This window comes from Elephas maximus, chromosome 20, assembly GCF_024166365.1.
Source record: "Elephas maximus indicus isolate mEleMax1 chromosome 20, mEleMax1 primary haplotype, whole genome shotgun sequence".
Lineage (NCBI taxonomy): Eukaryota > Metazoa > Chordata > Mammalia > Proboscidea > Elephantidae > Elephas > Elephas maximus.
In genome coordinates, this window is record NC_064838.1 from 69,655,202 (window position 1) to 69,679,341 (window position 24,140).

The 24,140-nt window shown below is 44.5% G+C and overlaps 1 protein-coding gene across 6 annotated transcripts in view; it reads right to left on the bottom strand.

Moving 5' to 3' along the window:
* The window catches only part of PRICKLE2 (prickle planar cell polarity protein 2), a 422,108-nt gene that overhangs the window by 203,061 nt on the left and 194,907 nt on the right, over positions 1-24,140 (bottom strand). The window contains exon 1 of one of the 6 annotated variants that reach the window (XM_049862957.1): positions 2,754-5,387. The exons of the other annotated variants lie outside the window; for them this stretch is intronic. The gene's annotated coding sequence lies outside the window, so the exon portion shown is untranslated. Of the gene's footprint in view, positions 1-2,753; positions 5,388-24,140 lie in introns of those variants that run through there. 6 annotated transcript variants of the gene reach the window in all.

Here is a 24,140-nt window from a genome sequence, read left to right on the forward strand (position 1 = left end):
AAAAGCAGTCTTCCTCTGCTTGTCACACAGAGGAACAGGATATGAAAAAAGTACGTCACCAAAAAAAGAAAGAAAACCAAAGCACGCATGGCAATCAAATGGTGAATATTCTGCAAAAGAATCCCTTGCCATTTCAATTTTGAGAAAATGAAAAATATCAAGGAAATTTGGGGGAACATTACCTTTAAGCTCTCAATGCAATTTACACAGTTTCATTCAATTCTGCGAGTGCTACCACTCTGGGTTTGGCAGCCAGAAAACAACTCCCTCTGCCTCCTCGCAGTGCCATTAGATAATCCCACTGAGTTTATATTTGCCCAAAGCTCTCTTCTTTTATCACACAGCTAGGAAGCGCTTAATGTAACTGGGTCCCTTTCAGGAGAGATTAAGAAAAAGAGCAGGAGGAGAACAGCATCTCTGAGATTTGGCTTTCCAGATTATTAAAAACCACAGATCTCTGTGAGCACAGCCACCCATCACAGCAAGTGTGTCCCTCGCGTGCCCGTGCTCCACCATGCTGATTCGCTTCAGGGTAAACTCAGCCCATAACCACTTTGCCTTCTCGGCAATCAGCCCTGCAAAGACCACAAACGTCACCACCAAACTGGTGAGCACTAGTCGAACCTTCCCATCTCCCTCATTCCTCAAGACGTCTGTGGCCCTAGGGAGAGCAATCCTGCTAAAAGAAAAGCTTGGGAAAGGAGCCAAGAGCTTTTCCTGCGAGGAAAATGGGAGGAGACCAGTGGAAGGAGGCGCGATAAAACCGGCTCAAAAATAAGTTCTGTCTCAAAAAGGTCATGGAGGGCCCAAGAGGGCTGTTTTGGTTTCTTAAATGAAACTGTGACCCCAAAAATAAGAAGATAAGAGACTTGCTGATGGAGAAGCTTGGAAACCTGGGAGAGGCTGGGGCATCACTGCAGAAAGACTGCCTAGTACCGGAGCTTTCTTGTATTCCACCCAAAGCTGTGTACCAGCTGAGGCTGATTCAGGAAAATACTCAAATCTCCTGGTAATTTCCTGCAGACAGGACGTTTAATCATCTCCAAGCCTCCACCACAAAAGAAAAAGAAAAAAAAAAACACAAAAAACACCAAACCGAATGATTCACACTCTTAAAACGCATCTGCCTTCGGAACGAGAACCGTTTTCTGCTCTTGAAAAGCAGCCACAGTTTGTTATTCTAACAAAGCGTTCCTTTCCTCCAAACAGAAATAAAAGCCCATCAAGGAGGCCTTGTGCTGATTTCTGTTCTGCATTTCTTGAAACTTCCGCCCAGTCAACATTTTCTCCTGGCAGGTTCTCAGAAATCCAGGGAGAACTGGGCAGTCAGTGACTAAGAACACAGGATCATTTTTATAGGCCTCCCTCCCCCCATTTCTGGCTCTGTGGGAAGATGTTTTATAGTAAGACGAACAGAATTAGCTGCACATATGAATTCTTCACTGCTCAGCTCACTTGACACCTTTATCTGAATTGCCCAATGGCTGGGAAGGCTTGGCAATTGGTGATTTGAAAGGAAAGGCCCAAATCCTCTCCGAGTGGTATTTGGTCAGTCTGCCATGTCCACCTCTCTAATTACTCAACGAGTTGCACAGGTAAAAATATCTGTGTACAGACAGCAGGGAACCTAAAGTATACAAACGCTTCACACCACCTAAACAACCGCATGTAAAGGCCAGCCCAGCAGAGCGCAGGCGGCTAATAGCCAAAATAACTTCATCTGAGCGGAAATGAAATTTGGCGATCCATGCTTCAGGTTTTGCTCCAATTCTGGAAGGTATTTCTGCCTCATCTTTTAAAAACACTAAGCCCTGACCCTCGGTACTCAGCTCCCAAGGTCTTGCTTAGGTCCCTGCAAGTGAACAGATGGGGCTGGGGAGTGCGGAGCTGAAACTGCATCTTTTAAAACCACCTATGCCCCCCAATCCCTTCAGCTCATTTTTGTCCTAAAATCTCCCAGGAGACAGCTGCCCAGACAGCCCATATTTGCATGGTTCCAGTCCTTACCAAGTCCTCACTCTCCCAGCAGCTGAGAGGCTGCTTTTGGAAACCTGGGAGAACAGGGTTCGAATTACAACCACCCCCAAAGCTTTCTCCATACTAGAGACTCCCCAGAGTAGAGCTAGGAAGGCTAGGGGAAGGGTCCTCTCCCCCTACTCCCCACCGCCTACTCACAGGTAATAAATTAACAAATTCAGAGTTGCTTAATTATAGAAATTCACCAAGGAGAACAGAAATGAATTTTAAAAGTTCTAGGAAAATAAGCATCTTTTAATTTTAGGGGATATAAGCTCAAAATATAAAAGTGTGTTGGGGAGAAGAAAATACATTTTTAAGGTAGATCTTCCCGAAAAACATTAAAAAACAGGTTTGATAGTTTACAGTAAATAAATAAGTAGGTCATCAGCAATAAATAAATTTTGAATATTTAAGGGAAATGAATTATAATAGAAAAGATGCTGTAACAATCAAATCCAGAAAAGATCAAATGTCTCCCCCTAAGAAGTCCTAATACAATAATAAAAATACCACCATCATATTATTACTACTCTTGGCTAATAAGGTGGCCCTGTAAAGGCCTGCATACAGACTAAAATGACGTCCTGTACCGAAAGCTCATGCCATCCCTCCCAGAGGTGAGTTTCCCAGTTCAAGCTCCCTTTTCCAAGGGAGGTCACGAAAACCAGGAGCAAACGCGCCCCTGCGCCCCCCTCCGTGCGCTCCTAGCGCACCCCGGCGTGGGGGCCACTTACCCAGCTCAGCCTCGCTTTGCTCCGCTGCTGCGGCGCCTCCACTGGGGCCCGGGATCTTGGCTGGGGAAGCTGGAGCGGGGACCGGAGACCCAGGAGTAGAGGGTATGGATGCAGCTAAGGAGCCCAGAGGGGCGTCGGCCGCCCACTGCCCGGAGCCCGAGGGGGCCCTTCAGGGGCTCTACGCCAAGAGGGTAACATTCCCAGGGGACGGCCGCTGCTCCGTGCGCAGCTCCTGATCCGGGAAAATCGGTCGGGTGCTGGGGAGAGGAGCTCCAAGCTCCCGGGGCTGCCTCCCTGCTGCTTAAAGAGACGCCTCCCCACCTCCCGCTCTGCTTATTGGTGAAAATTGCCAGCCACAGGCCAATCCTAGGCCTGTTCCCAAATTGAGATTTCAATCAAGGGAGCTACTGCTTTAAAATTAGAAAGGGCAGAGCGGGGTAGATATGGGGGGCTCTGCCACCTTCCAAGAGTAGAAGGACACAGGGCTTTCTGGCCCTTCCACACAGAGGTCCTGAGAGCTTGCAGCAGCTGGAAGAACAAGATTATACAGTGCACAGCCCAGGAGGAAGAAGGGGGCATGCTGAACCTCTGCCTTGACCTGCCCCTCCACCTCCCCCAAGGCGCTGTCATCCTTCAAGGCTCATCCAGTTCACTGCAGATGCTGGAGACCTTCCGTGACCCCTTACTCTTGGGAAGGGCCTCCAAGCTATGACCTTGCTCCTAAGGCTCCTTATCCCCCCCTCCAGCCGCCGACCACATTGCACTTTTTAGTTTAATTTGTTTCTCCGTTTCCAAGGTAAGCTCCATCAGGGCAGGAATGTTGTCATCTGTCATCACGCTGCACCCCTCCGTGCCCGGCACACACACAAAAAAATGTTTATTGATGGAATGAATAAATGAGCAAACAAAGGAATAAACAGTGAAAACAGTGTTGGCTGTGACAATTAAAACGTTCATTAGGAAGCAGCAGTCAACAGGTCAAGCGCTGATTCCAGACAAGGCTGTGTTCAAATGTGGCCTCCACCTTCTACTAATCATGAAATCTTGTTTCTCAGTTTCCTTATCTTCGAAACACAATCATGAAACCTACCATCTCACAAGGTTGTGAGATTGCATTCGATCACGTCTGGACTGGAGAAGCTGCTCAGTCAAGAGCGATTTTGCTGGAGGGTGGGGCTGAGTCTAACAGCTGACTTGATTTCTTGGTGAACCCATTCATGAAACCAATATGAATTAAGTGTTGACTAAGTGCCAGGCCCCAAGGCCCCATGCCAGGTGACAGGGTCCCCAATGAAAGATAAAGTCTTTGACCACAAGAAACTCACAATGGAGTGAGAGGGGAAAGTGGAGAAAGAGACAAATACAGAGAATTATATCTGATAATACACAAGCTAAGACATATGTATAAGCATGTTTCACTGCAGGATGGTTAATACTATTGATTAACTGAAAACATAATTATCTAATAATAATTGGGGGCCTGTTTAAATAAATTATGATACATCCATACAATGGAATACTATACAATATACAGTCATGAGAAAAAAGAGGCAGAACTAAGTGCATGAATATGCAATGAATTCCAACATACACTGCTAAGTACAATGCACTGGATAAACACATTCCCACTTGCATAAATAAATCTGCATGTATTGTACACACACATATATGCTGTATATGTACAAAATGTTTCGTGAAGATTACTATCTCTGGCAAGGTGGACTGAGGATGGGGCAGATCTAATATGGGAAGGAAATGAATATTTCATTATATATCATTGTGTATTATTTGAACATTTTACCATGAGCTTGTGATAAGCTCTGGTTTTGGCAAGATGGCACATGATGACAGCTTGAAAATTCCAATACCTAGCTGTGCTAGATAAAATACATATAACAAAAATTCTTTTAAAGGCCTAGCTGACTTACAAAAAGAAAAGGAAAACACCCAGATGCTAGAAATAAAAAGGTGACTGAAAATAAGAGGGTCTACATGTAGACTTGTGCTGTGGCTGTGGGGTGGAGGGAAAGGTGGTTGGTAGCAGGGAAAAGGTTTGTCTTGGTGACCAACAGCACTGGGTTTTTATGCTCATGCAGAAAGGAAGACAAGGCCTTGGGACAAGGAGAAGCGGGAAGGTGTCATGAGACCCCTAAATACGGCCAGGAATACTCATTGAGGGCTGCACCCTTAATGAACAAACAGATCAGAAAAATGGTCAACCAGCCCAAGGAAACTTGTCAGTTTCTGTCTGTCTTCTGGTTGGGAGGGAAAAGTCTCAACTGAAAATTAGAAACCCCAGGCCATTTTTAGGTTTGGAGTACAAATTTATACAAAAGACAAAATCATGATACTATGGCTGAAAAATTAATATTAAAAATTGGTCCTGTTCATGATACACCAAGAATGCCTTGGAAAAGCAAACGAAAAATTGCCCTGGAGAGCCACTTCTACAACCCAGGCTACAACCAGCCCTACAAAGCATGAGCTCCCAATGAAAAAATTACAGAACACACAGGAAACTGTCAATCACAAGTCAACAAATAAGCAGATCAGAGCCTCAAGAATTAAAGGTCAAAAACAACAATCTGAAAAAAGATCATGAAATGACAGTGTTTAAAGTGATTCAAAATATTAAAGCTGGAAATAAAACCTTAAAAAGTAGTAAGACATGATATGACTATTTCTCCCCATAAATTCACAGAAATAAAAAACTCAATTGGTAGGTGAAACAGAAGAGTAGATACTGCTGAAGAGAGAAGTATAATCTGAGGGATTACACAAATGGAATCACAAAGGGGATGGTGAGTTAAAAAATATGAAAGTGGTTCAGAGATATGAAGAACAGAATGAGAAGGCCCAACACATGTCTAATAGGAGGCCCACAGGGAGAGAACACAGAAACTGAAAAAAAAAGAGAGGCAATAATTGAACAAATAACAGCTGAAAATGTTCTAGAATTTATAACACATATGAATCCTCAGAATCAAGAAGCACAAGGCATCTCAAGCAAGATCAATAAAATGTGGGAATATGCATGTATTAATTATTCAAAAAAGTACATTTAATAAAAAAACTGAAGTTAAATAAAATTAATAATGCAATGACATAGGAAAGCAGGAGGTGTTTAGTTGTACAGAAGAAAGGTGACTTCTGCCATTCCACATTTTGAGCTGGAGTATTTTTTTTTATACTTACCTGAATCTCTCACCAACAAATGCAATGAATTCTAAACTACAGTTGGTTCATGAAGGCCTAGCTGTACAGTATTTTGGTGCCCAGGTACCAGGGCAAAGTGGCAGAAATTTCCAGAGAAAGATGTATGCATTCAGCAACAAACCAAAGTGGCAACAAAGCCAGAGGCCCTGCCCTCAAGAATCGTGCGGTCTGGTGTTAGAGGTAAGACAGGGAGCAAAGGCCCTGAGATCGGAGAGTGCCGGTTTGAGAAATAGCGAAGAGACTGCTGTGGTTAGAGGGGAAACAAGTAAAACAGAAATAGACTATGCTAACAGGGAGGTAATAGGGGGTTGAGTGTGGAACCTAGAGACTTAGTAAGACAAGGAACAGAGGGGCCCCCAAATCTGCAAACAAAATAACAAGAAACGGGCCAGGGCTCAGAAACAAAGCCATTTCCCAGAACAGTGGGGCAGGGTATCTAAAAATAGCCCGCAAACTTCTTTAAAGTTGCCTTTCAGGAGTAGCTGGAGAAGACCAGGCCCAGGGACATGTTCAGAACATCCACCTGTGACTGATGTGTGACCTTCCACCAGGGGCAGTGACAGGCTACAGCCCCAGCCAGGGAATTGAACCTGGGGAGCAGGAGAGGGCGCGGGCGCAACACCCCATAATAAGTCCTGCTACGAACCCCAGAGGCCTCCAGGACAGGAGCCATCTTGGAAAGCTGCTGCCCACACACCTTAGTTAACATATCCCCGCCTATGTCTATGAATAAACATGAATCTTTTCCCGCCCAAGAACTTTTAAAAACTCAGGCCTGTCTTTTGTTCTGTGAGATGAGGGTATGCGTTGCTCTAGGCTCTCCTCGTCTGTTTACAAGCCTCTTCAATAAAGCTTTGCTCATGTAGAAAACTACGTGCCTTACCTGCTCCTTCTTGACCAGTGAGAGACAAGAACCTTATTCCGGTAACAGAGGCAGCCAGGTAAACAGCATATCATTGATAAAAGTGTCATAATAAGGGACTATGAACTGCTATAAGGGCAGCGGTGGTTCCGTCATAGAATTCTCACCTTCCGTGGAGGAGACGCAGCTTCAATTCCTGGACGATGCTTCTCATGCGCAGCCACTACCTGTCTGTCAGTGGAGGCTTGCGAACTGTTATGATGCTGAACAGGCTTCAGCCGAGCTTCCAGACTAAGATGGACTAGGAAGAAAAGCCTGGCAATCTACTTCCAAAAATCAGCCATTGAAAACCCTATGGAGCACCACAGTCTAATCTGCAGCTGATTACAGTGATGGCACAGGACTGGGCAGTATTTCGTTCTGTTGTGCGTGGGGTGGTCAGGAGTCAGGGGCTGATTTAACAGCAACTAACAACAACAGTATCAACTGCACTTCAACATAAAGAAAACAAAAATCCTCACAACTGGACCAAAGAGCGACATCATGATAAACAGAGAAAAGATTGAAGTTGTCAAGGATTTCCTTTTACTTGGATCCACAATCAACAGCCATGGAAGCAGCAGTCAAGAAATCAAAAGACTCATTGCATTGGGCAAATCTGCTGCAAAGGACCTCTTTAAAGTGTTGAAAAACAAAGATGTCACCTTGAAGACTAAGGTGCGCCTGACCCAAGCCATGGTATTTTCAATCACATCATATGCATGTGAAAGCTGGACAATGAATAAGGAAGACCGAAGAAGAGTGGACACCTTTGAATTGTGGTGTTGGTGAAGAATATTGAATACACGACGGACTGCCAAAAGAATGAACAAATCTGTCTTAGAAGAAGTACAACCAGAATGCTCCTTAGAAGCAAGGATGGTGACACTGTGTCTTACATACTTTGGACATGTTGTCAGGAGGGATCAGTCCCTGGAGAAGGACATCATGCTTGGCAGAGTACAGGGTCAGAGGAAAAGAGGAAGACCCTCAAATAGGGGGACTGACACAGTGGCTGCAACAATGAGCTCAAGCATAACAACAATTTTAAGGATGGTGCAGGACCGGGCAGTGTTTCGTTCTGTTGTGCATAGGGTCACTATGAGTCGGAACTGACTCGATGGCACCTAACAACAACAACAACAGCACAAACTGCTTGAGAAACACTGAGGAAGAACAGCTCAACCAGCATCGGCAGGAGAGCTGGTAGCTCAGGGAAGGCTTCCCGGAAGCAGTAACATCCTCACTGACATAGCTGCATCTTTAGGGGAAAGGGCTTTAGAATCAGGCCTGGCTTTGAATTTCAGTTCTGCCATTTGTAACTCTGACCAAGTTAAGTAACTTCTCCAAGCTTAATTTATCTTGTCTGTAAATACAGAATTCCTATCCCTAGTCTTGGGGTTGTTTTAAGGTTTTTAGGGATAACATATTGTAAAACATTCTACGGAATGCCTGACCTATAATTCATTTTTACTGCATGGCTAGCTATTTATTAGATGAAGTCAAGTGCCTGGGTGGAAAACAATTCCTTTGTTTTAAAAGACGATTTTATTTTGAGTTAAAGCAGCCAGAGGCTTCGGCCTATTTTCATGAAACTACCATGAGAAACATAAAATTTTTACTGAATATCTCCCATGTGAAAGGCATATTATCATGCCATCAAAACACAAAGAGCTATCAGACCTGGTCCTTTCCACAAAGGACTTAAAATTTACATCCAAAAATATGCAATAAATGCTGCATATACTGTCAAATAAGTGATTCTGTCCAGTGTTCAGTTTTGAAACTGTGACAAAATTCCTATCTATATCATTAAGATTCGCAACAACATTTCAAGCTGAAAAAGCTCAGAGTCAAGCAGGGGAAGGAGTAAACGGGCCCTCCTCAGTGTTACTTCAATACACTTGTGAATGGCTGGGATGATGAAATGGGGAGGAAGCTCATAAAGTCCAACTCATGATGCCAAGTTGCTGGGCTTTGCCAATGCTCGGCAGATAAAGCACAAAGCGATCTAGCCAATCTGGAGGAATGGCTTCAATTAAAGTGTATGAAATTCAATAATGGCAAGGGTTGTGCCTGCCCTTTGGAAGAAGCACTGAATTGTGAAGTCTTAGAGAAGAAAGAATTGGCCAAAGACATGCTCTTTCATTCATTCTTTCATGCACCATTTAACAAACATTTACCTAGTGCCTACGACGAGATAGGCTTTGCCTAGCAGAGTGAGGAAAGATGAGAAAACACAAATAAAACATGATGCTGCCTTTAAGGAATATAAAATACAGTGATCTGAAGCCCTGTTCACTTGAAACTACCGTGCCCTCCAACCTTCTACCACACAATGGCTATCTAACCTTTATAAACCATCTCAAGAATACAAAGAACACAATTAATGACGAGCCCTAGTGCACAGAGTTTAAGCACTCGGCTGCTAACCGAAAGGTCGGCAGTTCAAGTCCACCAGCCGCTCTGTGGGAGAAAGATGTGGCTGTCTGCTTCCATAAAGATTTTTACAGCCTTGGAAACCCTACAGGGCTGTTCTACTCCATCCTATAGGGTCACTATGAGTTGGGAGCAACTTAAAGGCAATGGGTTTAGAGGCTAGACGCCATTTTGTTTCAGAATGGCAAAGAGATTTCATCTCTTGGGCTAACATTGATTGAGTGGCTTCCTGTAGCGCTGACTTGACAAGAAGTCTGAGGCTGCATCTGTCAGGAAAGCACACTGTGACTGATTAGTGATGTCTGTCATGTGGTAGAGGAGGAGTGACAGCACTGCTGCTGTAAAGTGACATCCCCATCTTGTCCAGAGAGGAGAAGGCAGAGCAGATCTTCCTTTCTTCCTGGGGCATCCTGAATTCAACAGCACTATCGGGGCAACGGAGGAGAACCTCTGTATCTGAAATGTTGCTGAGAGAGAAGAAAAATCTCTAGCTCAGAATATTTCTGATGAGCTTTTAAGATGTGAGCTCATATCCTTTAGCAGCCTTTGTATTCGGCAGCACGCTGACTAAATGGAGAAAGCTACCAGCTCTGATGTGTAAACATACACACGATTATAGTAAAGCCTGATGCTTGAGGATTAAAAGCACACTGGGGAACAGAAATGTCTATAAAGTGCATATATTAAAGAACCACAAAACGAGTAAATGCATCGAACAGCAATTAGCATGTTATTTAAGAAAGGACAAAGATTTTATCATTTTATCTTAGTAAATAGTATAGATATTGCCAGGCAAAGACAAAGAAACGCCCTTATTTATTTTCATACAGACACTCTATATCCTGGGGACTCTGTAACACTAACTAAGGAGATAGAGTCTGGCCCCATTACAAGTTTCCACACCCAATCTGTCAACACTCTGAACCATCACCTAGCCAATCATAAAGGGCCCAGGCTCACTCGCTGCAAAGGACAGAGTGGTACAAGCAGACAAGGGTTAAGCACTAAGCCCGACCCCAGCCTGATTCAGATACAAAGAACAAACCGTAGCATTTTGATTAATATGCCAGCTCTTCTGTCATGCCAACTGAAAAGTGAATTTTATGGAAAACCAACTCCTTGAGAAATAGGTCTAATTAATTCAGTTACATAAACACCAATGAAATAAAGGGGGAGGGGATGGAAGAGAGAGAAGAAGAAAGAGGAGGAGGAGAGCCAGTCGGGTAAGCAAAGAGGGAACAGATGAGAACGGATGACTAAACCCAGTGCCGTCGAGTCGGAATGGATGACTATGAGGATACAAATAGGATGATCTAGAGACCACTGGGTTTACGTAGAAACTCCAGAAGTCCGTTCTGAGTTAAGATGACAGAAACATGTTTATATTTCAGTCAAATGCACAGATGAAGGTTTGGATAAGACCTTAAAGGATGACCTAGCTCAAACAACTCCCAAGTGATACATAAATTGGTTAAACTATGTTCATGATCTGTCATGTTGAATACTGCATTGCTATTATTTATAATGAATCAACAAACTGCGGTACTCCCGCACAATGGAATACTGTTCAGCAATAAAAGGAACAAAGGACTGATACACACAATGACATAGATCAACCTCAAATTTATCACGCTAAGTGAAAGAAGCCAAACTCAAAAGGCTACATACTGCGTGGATCCACCGCATGACGGTCCCCAAATCAAAATGACAGAAACAGAAACCAGATCAGTAGTTGCCAGGGCCTGGGGATGGAAGGTAGGGTTGATTATAAAAAAATGTTGGGGTGTGACGGAACTGGTCTGTATCTTGATTCAGGGGTGGTGACATGACTGTATACATTTATAAAAACTCAAGAAACCTTAAATCGAAGAGTGAATTCTACTGCATGCAAATATAAAAAAGGGTGGGGGGGGTGGGGTCTTAAGATCATCCCTACTACCCTTTGTTTTTATCATTATTGTAGTAAGTATTTTCATGTTATCTTACTTATAAAGATACTTAACAAATTTCCTCAAAAAAGTTAACTAGAAGCTTTGGCCCACCAAAGGCTATGAGCCTTAAGTTTGTTCTTTTTTCATTAAGAAGGGAGATGATCAAGTTTCAGAGAAGTGGTACTCTGTCCCCCAAACCAGACTTGTGCCTCGATGTACTCACAAGTTTTAGAAAACTAAAAAGTGACTGTTTTTAAACTAACATGCAATTCGATATTAATGAATTGACCCTGCACTACAGAAAACCACCTTGCTGTGGTTCGATGCTGTTGGGCTGAATCCCAATCACTGCAGAGTGACCCTATAACAACCCTATAACACAAAGTAGAACTGTCCATGGGGTTTCCTAGGCTGTAAATCTTTCCAGGAGCAGATCGCCAGGTCTTTTCTCCTGTTCAAAACTTCTGACTTTTTGGTTAGCAGCAAAGCACTTACTCATTGCATCACCAAACCCAAAAACTAAACCCGCTGCCATTGAGTCAATTCCGACTCACAATGGCCTTGTAGGATAGAGTAGAACTGCCTCAAAAGGGTTTCTAAGGAGTGACTGGTGGATTCGAACTGTCAACCTTTTGCTTAGCAGCTGGGCTCTTAACCTCTGGGCCACCAGGGCTCCTCAAGAGCTTCTTACAACCATCTCACGCTTTGGGAAAGGAGCCCTGGGGGAGCAGTGGTTAAAGTGCTCTGCTGCTGAGAGTTTGGCAGTTCGAATCCACCAGCCACTCCTTGAGAAAAAAATGTGGCAGTGTGTTTCTGTATATTTACAGCTTTAGAAACAATGTGGAGCAGTTCTACTGTGCCCTATAGGGCAGCTATCAGTCAGAATTGACACAAGGGCAACGTGTTTACACTCTGGGAAATACTATATAGACTGGAAGTCCCATGAATGGATTACGTCTGTCTTACTCTCCACTTTATCCTTACTTACCACCTAACATAACTGGCAGTTGATAAATATTTGTAAAATGAATGAACTAAAACTTTTCTACTATATTCGCGCACCCCACCCCTCCAAAGAGAAAATCTGTTAATTGCTGAGGCAGCTCAGTCCCCCACTGGACAGCTAGCTCCTTGATTCAGCTCTTCCCTGTGATCTACTTCCCACAGATCAGCCAATGAAAATCCTATGGATCACAATGGTTGGATCCACAAATGATCACGGGCATGGGGCAGGACCGGGAAGCATTTAATTCCGTTGTACATGGGGCGGCCATGAGTCAAGGACCAACTTGTCGGCAGCTGACAGCAACAGTAAGCTGGCAGCATGCATTCCACCAAGATGGATCACAAAGAACACGGCCAGCCTCTTTTCACTTGACATCCTTCAAAGACCTGAGCCTCGTTTTCTAGTGATTATTCCTCGTGGGATACAGTCACAGTTTCAAACCCTTTTAACACCTCCAGCCACTCAAAATGTGACACCCAATTCAGTAAGAACAAGGGACCACTGCCAATGTTGTTAGGTAAGATACAACATTACACTGTGTAAGAAAACATCCATGTTTTTCAGAGAAACATGTTTAGGTACGTAAGAGTAAAAATAACATGTTATCTGAGCATTGCTTTAAGGTACTCAGGGAGCAAGGACGGGAGGGAAGGAGAAAGGGCAAGAGAAATGTAATGGGATAAAAAAAAATGGGATAGATGACGTCAATTCTTGAAAATTGTTAAATCCATTGTACAGGAGTTCCTCGTACTATTCTCTTTAGTTCTGCGCATGTTTGACAATTTTCTTAATAATAAAAAACTTCCAAGCGTGATCTGACCAGGACAGGTCACAGTGGGCTTATGCCCTTGTTCTTGATGCCATGATTCAAAGACCGTGTAGTAACCTGATTCTCACTGAGCTGTTGATCAAAACCTGTTTGGTTTAGCTTTTATTCCTCCACTCTCTCTCACCAGGCTCCATCTACTTTATTCTAACACCCGGGTAGTTGGGCTTCTGGCTCCAAGTGTAGGTCTCTTAATTTTTTTTTCATGTTTTGGTTCTACCCATCACCCCTACTTGTCAGATCTTTGGGATCTGCTTCCCAACACCATGAATCATCCAGTCCACTGGTTGCCAAATGCTGGACTACGACTGTCTACGCAAGAGCCACCTGGGAATTCTGCAGAGTCTTGGGCCCCACCTCTAGAGATTCAAATCCGTTATGTTTGGGACATGGCCCAGAATAGCAACACCAAACTAATATATTCATTATTTCTCCATTATATCATCAAGTAGGGGGGAAAAAAATGATGAATGGTAACCAAAGATTGAGTGGACTCTCCCCACTACTCTTGGGGAGGGGGCAGGATGAAAATTTAAAAAGTAAGCTTTCCAGTTCACAGAGGAAACAGATTCTTCAAGCTCTTAAGAGTCTTTCTAGAGTAGGTCATTCATATGAATATGAGATCTGAGTATTAGAATTTTCACTTTCTGGGCCTAGATTTTGACACCTCTTTTTTTTTTTTTTTTTTGGTAGCTGTGGCGACAATTTTTATCCCTGTATTTTAAGACATATTACTTGGAGGTGTACACCACATTCAGCCATTCCTTGGAAGTTCATTAATCAGTAGTTCAGGAAACAAGGAACCCTTACAGGAACGACACCTCATCCAGCCCCCTCCCGCTCTACTTCACTGTACTCTCTCACTGAGTCCTGTCAGTAGTGCTTTGCAGTAGAGGCTACGATGATCCCCCCATTTGTCAGGAGGATCCCAAGGCACAGGAAAGTAACCTGCCTGTGGTAACAAAGCCTGTAAGTGGCAGGGATGGGATTCAGGATCCAGGCAGCCATGCTTGCAGATCGCTGACATTCATGTTTTCACATGTATTGTCACTGTGGCCAACGCACAGATCATCTGCCAGGTCCTGGTCATGAGAGACACTCAGAAGAAAGGCAGAGAGGAAGCAAGACTAGTTGTCATCTACTCCTACAAACTTTTCCTGCGTTTGTACATCTATCCATCTGTCCATCCACCCAACACTTGTTGAGTATCTACTATCTACAATGCACCACAGGAATAAGCTCTGGAAACAAAATATAAAAAAGACACAGTTTGCACCCAACAGGAACTGATGGTCTGGTAGAGAGAGACAGGTCTATGCTCTACACGCAAACCTAGAACAAAGCACCAAGTGATGTGGTCTAGGTATGAGGAAGTGCTCCAGGAGCAGCAGAATGGGCACTTTGTCCAACAGGAGAAGGTGATGTTAGCGGCAAGTCTTGAAGAATGAGTAGGAATTCCTGAGATGGAAGAAGGGACAAGTACAGTCTGACAGATGCGACAGCATGGGCAAATTTTGGAGGCTTGAAAGAGGCCCGGGGGTGGAGTAAGAAAGACATTTCATAGAGTTCATGGACTTTGCAGCTGCTGACACTTAGGGCTGGGTAACTCTGTCGTGCGGGCTGTCCTGTGCACTGTGAGATGTAGCAGCATCTCTGCTCTCTACCCACTAGGATGCCAGGAGCACTTCCCCCAATTGTGACAACCATAAATTTCTCCAGACATTGCTAAATGTCCCTGGGCCAACTGTCTCAAGTCCCTGTTGAGAACCACTAGACTAATCGGGAAGCTTGCATGTGTGTGTGGAAGAGGAAACTGAAAAGAAAGAGGTTACCAGCGGCTGAAAGAAGCACAGTGAGGTAGGCTGGGTCTGGATCATGAAACATGCCAGGCAATCAGGCCCCTCAAATTTCTCAGTCACCACCTGGCCCCTCTGAAGTTCATTTCCTTTTAAAGGCCTCCTCCTAACTCTAGGCTGTATACGCAATCCACATTAGAAGTTATTTTTTTGATAATTAATGTGGTTACCAGCCTTGAAATTAAATACCGTACATATACTCACGTGGAAAAAACCCTGGTGGCACAGTGGTTAAGAGCTCAGTTAGTTCTAATCTACCAGCTGCTCCTTGGAAACCCTATGAGGCAATTCTACTCTGTCCTACAGGGTCTCTATGAGTTGCAGTCAGCTTGATGGCAATGGTTTGGTTTACCCATGTGGCATCCCTGGGTGGTGCAGCAAATGACTAATATGCTCAGTTGCTAACCAAAAGGTTGATGGGACAAGTTCACCCAGTGGTGCCTCAGAAGGAAGGTCTCGGGGTCTGCTTCCGAAAAGTCAGCCATTGAAAACCCTATGGAGCACAGTTCTACTTTGAACAGATGGGGTCACCATCAGTTGGGATCAACTCCACGGCAACTGCTTATTATCTACCCATATAGTAAATGAAAATCTGAGACGCCCCCCAAGATTCCTGCCTCTTTGCATATACACATCATCTCCCAGTTTTTCAAACACTAATGCAGGAACTGCTGTGAAGTGATTTCACAGAAGTAATTAAGGTCCCAAATCAGGTGATTTAAGGCAGGGAGACAACCGTCAGTGAGTGTGACCTAATCCGGTGTGTACCTCAGAGACTGGGTTCTCCTGGAGACAGAGATGTGACGTGTGAGGGACATAAGGATGAGTCTTGTTCTGGATTTAAAGATAAAGGGGGCCACGTGACACGGACCCCAGGGTGGCCTTCATGAGCTGAGCGCAGTCCCTGACTGACAGCCAGCAAGGAGACGGGGACCTCAGCCCTACCACCACAAGGAACTGAACTCTGCCAACAACCTGGATGAGCCTGGAAGAGGGCCAGCTGAGGCTGCAGGTGGCCAGCACCTTAATTTCAGCTGTTTGAGAACCTGAGCAGCAACCCGGCCACATCGTGCAGAACTTCTAACCCATACAGCTGTGAGGTAATAATAACTGTTGTTTTAAGCTGCTAAATTTGTGGTCATTTGTTTGTTACGTAGAAATAGAAAACTGTTGTTGTCACCTGCTGTCACGTTGGTCCCTGACTCATGGAAGCCTCATGTACTGTGGGACGAACTGCTGCCTAATCCTGTGCTATCCCCATGATCAGTTGTGGATAGGACGTGGTGATCCATAGGGTTTTCGTTGGCTGGTTTTCAGAAGTAGATCTCCGGGCCTTTCCTCCTAGTCTGTCTTGGTCTGGAAGCTCCATTGAAACCTGTTCAGCATCATAGCAACATGCAAGCCTCCACTGACAGACAGGTGCATTTGGGAGGAACGAATCGGGTCTCCTGTGTGGGAGGCAAGAATTCTACCACCACCCTCCAACAGAAAATGAATGCAACCCAAATCCTCCAAGGTCCAGCTCAGGTCCTTCCTGCTCTGTCAAGCCTCCCCCCACTATAAACAGAGGGAAGTCAACCCGTCTGGAGTTCTTTCTCAGGCAGATCCTGCTGCCTAAAACACTCTAATTTTTATAAAATCTCATGTAGATAAACTATCATCCTGTCTATCATTGAGTGCTTCCTGAGTGCTTCCATGGGGTGGGTGGGTGGGGGTGTCTGCTCCTCTCCCTCCCCCCCCAAAAAAATCAATATTGGGAAGACAGTGGTGAAGTCTTACAGAATCTCCTGAATTTCTCTCAATGCCTGTTACAGTGCTAAGCCATCACAGGCACTCAGAAAGTCAGTACTGATGGATGGCCATAGCGACCCCTCCCCTGATAGGTGGGGGAGAAGGAACAGGAGCATTAGGCAGCGCTGGAAGTCCCACTATGATTGCAGTGACTTGGGGCGCCATGCTGTTATTCAAAAGAACCATTTATACATCAATAATCGCTTACACGAAGCTGTTGTCTTTCAGGGTCAAATGATTCATGAATTTCCTACCACTGAACTCTAAGCTGCCGGCTCAGAAGTCTCTAGGCCCCTTGCCTTCTAGACTTGCTTGTGGCTGCCCCCCTTGGGACATAAACCTTGGGGTTTCCAGTTACTGGGCTTGGGGTTTAGTGTCTAAGTTAGGAGGCCCAATCTGGAGGGTTTCCAAAAGGAAGCCTTCTATCAGCATTGTTCATCAAATATTCTGCCCTCTTTCAGAGGGTCAACAAGAAAACATGAAAATTTCACGTTTCCATAGGAAAATAAGTAGAAGTAGAGAAAAAAAAAAAAAAAGAAGTAGAGAAGTGTGTAGAAATTACTAACTAAAATCAGTCTAATCTGAAGTCATCATTAATCCCTACTTAGCAGTTTGCCCTTTACCACAGGACTGAAAACTCAAAATAACTGAACACACACACACACACACACACACAAATACAGCTGTAAATGACGCTTTCACATTCAGATTTCTTTCCAGGATGGATTCCAGAGTTAGTGATCCTGGGACCTGAATTTATCAGCCAACTTATGTGTAGCTTCTTTTCATTTCCATAATTATCAGCAGGCCAATTAATATGACTCTGATAATTGCAGTGCTTGGGGTTGGTTAATGTCTCAGCATTATCTAATGCCCACCCTCCTGCAGGTCTCTGCTGACCACGTGGGAAGTCCCCTCAGCACCCCGTCTGTTCATGAACATAGCATCAGCACGCTGTCCAGCACGCTGTACCCACACGTTTAACATTTGTCTAATAAATTAATTAATAAACAAGTTAATTTACAAAAGTGATGGAAATGTCCCAAGAACACAGTCTTATGAAAACCAAAGTGATCTGTGTAATTGTAGACAATTTCTTTTAGGTCTCAGGCACCCTGGTTCATGGGTCCTTACTGATCCAAGCCATTGAGGCTAGGGATTCCCAAACTCACAGGAAACTGTTTACTCTCTCTGAGCCTCAGTTTCCTCATTTATAAAAGGAGAATAATAATTCATACTTCAGAGAGACTTCATGATGAGAAACTGAAATAACACTGTATCTCAAGGCCTAGCTCAGTGTCTGGTACAAAGTAAACAACCCTGCAAATGGCTGCTCTTACTATTTAAATAAAATCGCTGCCTGTGGGTCAGGCGGGGAGAGAAGTGCTCTCTGAAACTGGTGTCACTTCCCAGGGGTTGTCACACCAAAGGGAACACGGAGAGACTGATGGAAAATGTGTCTTCCTTCTCCAATGCCCTCCCCCCTTTGGGAAACCCTGGTGCCATAGTGGTTAAGAGCTACAACTGCTAATCAAAAGGTCAGCAGTTCGAATCCGCCAGGTGTTCCTTGGAAACTCTATGGGGCAGTTCTACTCTGTCCTATAGGGTCGCTATGAGTCGGGATCGACTCGACAGCACTGGGTTTTGGGTTTTCTCCCCGCTTTGAAGCTTTCTCTGGCACTTTGGACTCACTATCCTGTTTTTATTCTGAGTTCATCTAGCTCTAAGCTCAGTCTTTTTTTTAATACACAGTGCATTTTAACAAGTAGGTCAACGCCATTTTATACTTGCAATATGATTACCATAGTAATCACTGTATTTTATAACCTGCAAAATGCTCCCAGGCAGGCCGGCAGGGACAGCCACGGTTTGTAACAAAAATAATAATTTCAGCCCTGCAGAATAAGCTCCTCTTAAGAGCTCTCTCGTTGCAAGTATTAATTTCTGAGGCGCCCACAATATCTGGAAATGGCAAACGCTAATGACCGACTAAGGGCATACCCGAGCACGTCCCTCCCAGAAGCTTTACGTTGAGAGAGTTAAAAACAGTATTATCATTAATGATAATAGTAGCAGCAGCTGCTGCTTGATGTGGGTTGTCTGCAAAATGGCCTGAAGGACTCCTTTCCCCGCACCCATGCTCTTAAGTGGTCCCCTCCCTTCCTGACTCTGGACCTGGCTGTGTGACTGGCTTTGACCAATGGGATGGTCCCCTCCCTTTCTGACTCTGGACCTGGCTGTGTGACTGGCTTTGACCGATGGGATATCAGCGCGTGTGCCATGGCAGAGGCAGGAAATGCACTTGTGCCTTTGGGCTTTGCCCTCTTACTGCTGGTGGAACGGTGCCTACAAGCCCAGCTGTCACCACACAGCTGCATCGTGTAAGAGAACCCATCCTGGATTGGGCGTGGTGACCCAGAGCAGAACTGTGCAGCCAACTCCAACCATGAGCGATAACAAATGTGGTACTGTACTAAGCTACTAAGCTTCGTGGGGCTTTGTTTTGCAGCATAAGCTAAGTGACACGGCGCTTACATTTGGCAGGCCTTCTTCAACGTGCTTTACATGAATTAACTCATTTAATCCCTCCAACAACCTCTTGAGGTCTATACTGTTATGTATTTAATAGACGAGGAGCCTCAGGCACACAGAGCTGGGGTAACTAGGCCAAGGTCACACAGCTGGAATGTGATGGGACTAGAATTTGTACCCAGTTAGCTGGCTCCAGAATCCCTGCTCCTAAATTACACAATACTGACTCTCAACTCTTTTTTCATTTTCCTTCCATGGAAGTGTTTATTCCATATGATAGCTACGAGAAGCACTGCTTAATGTGAACAGCTAGGTCAGTGCTCACCATCCCAAAATGCTATCATGACCTAAGGAAATCTCACAGGAATGCATTTTGGATCCAGAAAGCAGTAGATCAAAAGCCCCTCTCTCCCCCCAATTCCATTTGACTGATACAATGTAACTTTCAGACTGGATTTTGACAATATAAAGTGAGTTTTAATGGGGCTCTGTCAGACTACAGCTTTCATTTAAACTTTTTAGATCATGCCCTTCCCCCATTCTTCATAAATTTTAGCCGATTGGATCACAAAAGCAATATAAGCTTATCTTCTACATAAGTAAGTCTCTCCTTTCCCCTCACATCCTCCAACCTCAACAGAAACTATACCTGTTGCCATCAAGTCGATTCTGACTCATAGCTACGCTACATGACAGAGCAGAACTGCCTCATGGGGTTTTCAAGGAGTGGCTGATAGATTCGAACTGCTGACCTCTTGGTTAGCAGTTGAGCTCTTTACACTGCGCCACCAGGGCTCCTTGTTAAAAGAACAACCTATTAAAAATTGAATATACATCTTTTTATACTTTTCCTTTAATTATGCAAACATAGCTATTAAAGGTTTGTTGCTGTTGTTATGTGCCTTTCAGCTGATTCCAACTCATGGAGACCCCATGTGACAGAGCAGAACTGCCCCATAGGGTTTTCTAGGCTTGGAAACCTTGGTGGCATAGTGGTTAAGACATACAGCTGCTAACCAAAAGGTCGGCAGTTCAAATCCACCAGGCGTTCCTTGGAAACCATATGGAGCAGTTCTACTCTGTCTTATAGGGTCGCTATGAGTCAGAATCAACTCAACGGCAATGAGTTTAATGTTTACGGGAGCAGATCACCAGGTCTTTCTCCCACAGAGTCAATGGGTGGGTTTGAACCGCCAACCTTTCAATTAGCAGTCAAGTACTTAACCATTGTGCCACCAGGGCTCCTTCTATTAAAGACCTCCCAAACCCAAAGCCATTGCCATCGAGTTGACTCCGACTCATAGTGACCCTACAGGACAGAGTAAAACTTCCCCACAGCGTTTCCAAGGCTGTAATCTTTACAGAAGCTGACTGCCACATCTTTCTCCCATGGAGTGGCTGACGGGTTCGACCACTGATCTTTTGGTTAGCAGCTGAGTGCTTTAACCACTGCACCACCAGGACATCTTTTATTAAAGACCTACCAAGGTATTATTCTTCAAAATTGAAAATAAGGAAAAAAAAAAAAGAAATGGCAGTTGACTAGAAATTCAAGAGCAGATTTTAACAACCTGGTCATTCAAATACATTTTGTAAAAGCCTTAGTTCATTATAATTAAGTATGTACAACACCAATGATGCTGTAATCCTCAAAACAACATTATTTCTTCACACAATCAACAGAAAGGTTAGCATCTACAACACATACATAAAACCAGTTTCTGTTCTTTTTGGTCTAAAATAGAATTCTTCCCTGAAAGGCACTACCACATCTTTCAAACCTGAAGTCATTTTAGACGGCAGCCTAGGAGGTATAAAACAAGTCAGGATAACTGCAAAAGACCAAAAAAAAAAAAAAAAAAAAAAGCCCAGCACACGCAACAAATGCAAAGATGAGAAACTCAAGGATGAGGGGGTGTAGCTGAAAAGAAAAAATTCTCTTAGAAGCCAAGAGTGTTAATTTATATTATATGCAGTTAAGAATCATCAGAAGTCAATTTCTATTAAATGACAGAACCAGAGAAAACCAATTAATCTTCCATAAAAAACCAAAATGTCCAATTCTAACTTCTAAAAAGTCAATTTAAAGTAATTTTATGTGGATCCAAAGGCTTTCAAGCACCATCGACAAATGTCTCTGTACAGAGTATATAAAAAGTGAACGATAATATAGGAAATATTACCTGGTATATGACTTATATGACTTGCCTCATTTTCTTTCTTCTGTAACAATATGCTATTGTAAAGAACGTGTGGATAAAGAATGCGATCAGATGAAGATGGTTATGATTTACTTCAGATTCCACAGGGGAAGCCTGCTGAGGCTGAGGAAGGGAGGCACTCCGGTTGTCCTATTTCGGTAAGATAAACATGCAGGCACTGTTCCCCAGCCTTCCGTAGCAGAAGGCACCCTATATGTTCTAGGGTGCTGTAGTTATTATGGTTAGTTGTCTCGGAGTCAGCTCTAACTCATGGTGACCCCATGCACAACAGAATGAAACACTGCCTGGTCTTGCACCATTTCCACAATAATTGGTATGCTTGAGCCCATCATTGTGGCCACTGTGTACTTTGAGTGCCTTCCAACCTAGGAGGTTCATCTTCCATCACTACACCAGCCCATAATCTGTTGTGATCCATAGGGTTTTCACTGGCTAATTTTCAGAAGTCAATTGCCAAACCTTTCTTCCTAGTCTGTCTTAGTCTAGAAACTCCACTGAAACCCATGCACCATGGATGAACTTCTGGTATTTCAAATACTTTTAAAATAACAGTTTCCAGCATCATAGCAACATGTAAGCTAACACAGTATGACAAAATGACAGACAGGTAGTGCTTTAGGGCACTAGAAAATTAAAATTCAATCGTGTGTTGCTGAACAGTGTTACAAAAGCGTAATATCTTTGTTTTTAGTTCATAATTAAGCCACGTGGCTCTAATCGGAACAGGTAGTTAAGAGATGATGGCAAGATGAGCTTTAACACTGGAGCCACCACTGGGCCCTTGGCTTTTACTAGACCCTCCATTCAACATATGCTTATGGAGCCTCTCCTACATGTTAGGCCATGGCTGGTTCTTAGGGCTGCAAGAATGAGACATAGAGGAGATACATCCTGAGCGGATGGCCAAGAAGATTGCAAGTATGAAGAAGACTGCACAGCTGCTTATGATGGTCTTCCAACAAGTCCAGTCAGACCCTCAAATAATAAGTTCAGCTCGATGTTAAATGATTACGTCAAGATCATGAGATTTCACTGACTCCATTCACTCGCTGAATACACCCATGTGCCAGGCGCTGTGACACATGCTGGGATTATAAAGAGAACAAGACATGTTCCTTGCCTTCATGGAACCCACAATTCAGTTGTGACTCAAATAAGTCAACAGACAAATATGAGTGGGAATATGGTAGTACAGGGTACCCTAGAAAGACTACCTAACCTGGGTTTTGTGGAGGAGATTTCCCCAAAGAAGTTACACCCGAGCTAATACCTCAAGGATGAAGTTTGCTTTGGTCTTTTAAAATAAAATTCCACTTAAAATATTTAATTTCCATCGAATGACTCAAAGCTTACTTGTGGTGCAGTGAATTACTTAATATGGACATTCTAGCCATGGTCTTTATGACTCCCACACAATGACTGGATGGGACTATGCAAATAAGGTATTGTGGCCCACCAAGGGAATTGAACAGTTTGCTAATAACGCAAATAAGATGCATGGAAACTTGTGGGGGTGGAACCATGCAAATAAGGTGTATGAAACCCTAATGAGAGGGCTGGTTAGGTTTGCTATCCCCTAGGCTTAAATGAGCCATCCAAGAGGCAGAAAAGAGGGACCTCACTACCACCAAGAAAGAAGAACTTGGAGTGGTGCGTGTCCTTTGGACCTGGGATCTCTGCGCTGAGGACCTTCTAGACCCGAGAGAGAGAGAGCTGTAACACTGGGGATGGTGAGAGACAGCCAGAAGCTGCAGCAAAGAAATGGTGGCAGCAGAACCAGGAGACTGGCAGGAGATGGCACAGTGCGCTTCCCAGTCTATGAAGTGAGACAGCTGAGCACCTTGTGAAGTTAGGGGAGGTCAGGCTCTTCCACCTGCCATTTTTACACTCCTCTTGCCCTAAGGGAGTGACACCTGCATAAGGTCCCAGCACAGTAATTCTCAAATTTTAACATGCACACCCTCACCCATCTGTCAGTTTGTTGCACTGTGATGGCTTTTGTGTTGCTATGATGCTGGAAGCTAAGCCAATGGTATTTCTAATACCAGGGTCATCCATAGTGGACAGGTTTTAGTGGAGCTTCCAGACTAAGAGTAGGAAGAAAAGCCTGGTGATCTACTTCCAAAAATTAGCCAATGAAAACCTTATGGATCACAACAGCACACTGTCGGACTCACTTGCTTTGGACACGTCACTAAGAGGGCTAAGTTGCTCAGTTGCAGGAGGAGGACATCACGCTCGGTGATGTAGAGGGCCACCGAGGGTGAGGGAGGCCCTGGGTGAGATGGACTGGCACGACAGCTGCAACGATGGTGTCGAGCACACCGGCGACCATCGGGCTGATGGTGTCGAGCACACCGGCGACCGTCGGGCTGATGGTGTCGAGCACACCGGCGACCGTCGGGCTGATGGTGTCGAGCACACCGGCGACCGTCGGGCTGATGGTGTCGAGCACACCGGCGACCGTCGGGATGATGGTGTCGAGCACACCGGCGACCGTCGGGCTGATGGTGTCGAGCACACCGGCGACCGTCGGGCTGATGGTGTCGAGCACACCGGCGACCGTCGGGATGATGGTGTCGAGCACACCGGCGACCGTCGGGCTGATGCCGCACCAGGCAGCTTCTCATTCTGCCATCCGTGAGGTTGCTGTGAGTCAGGGTGGAC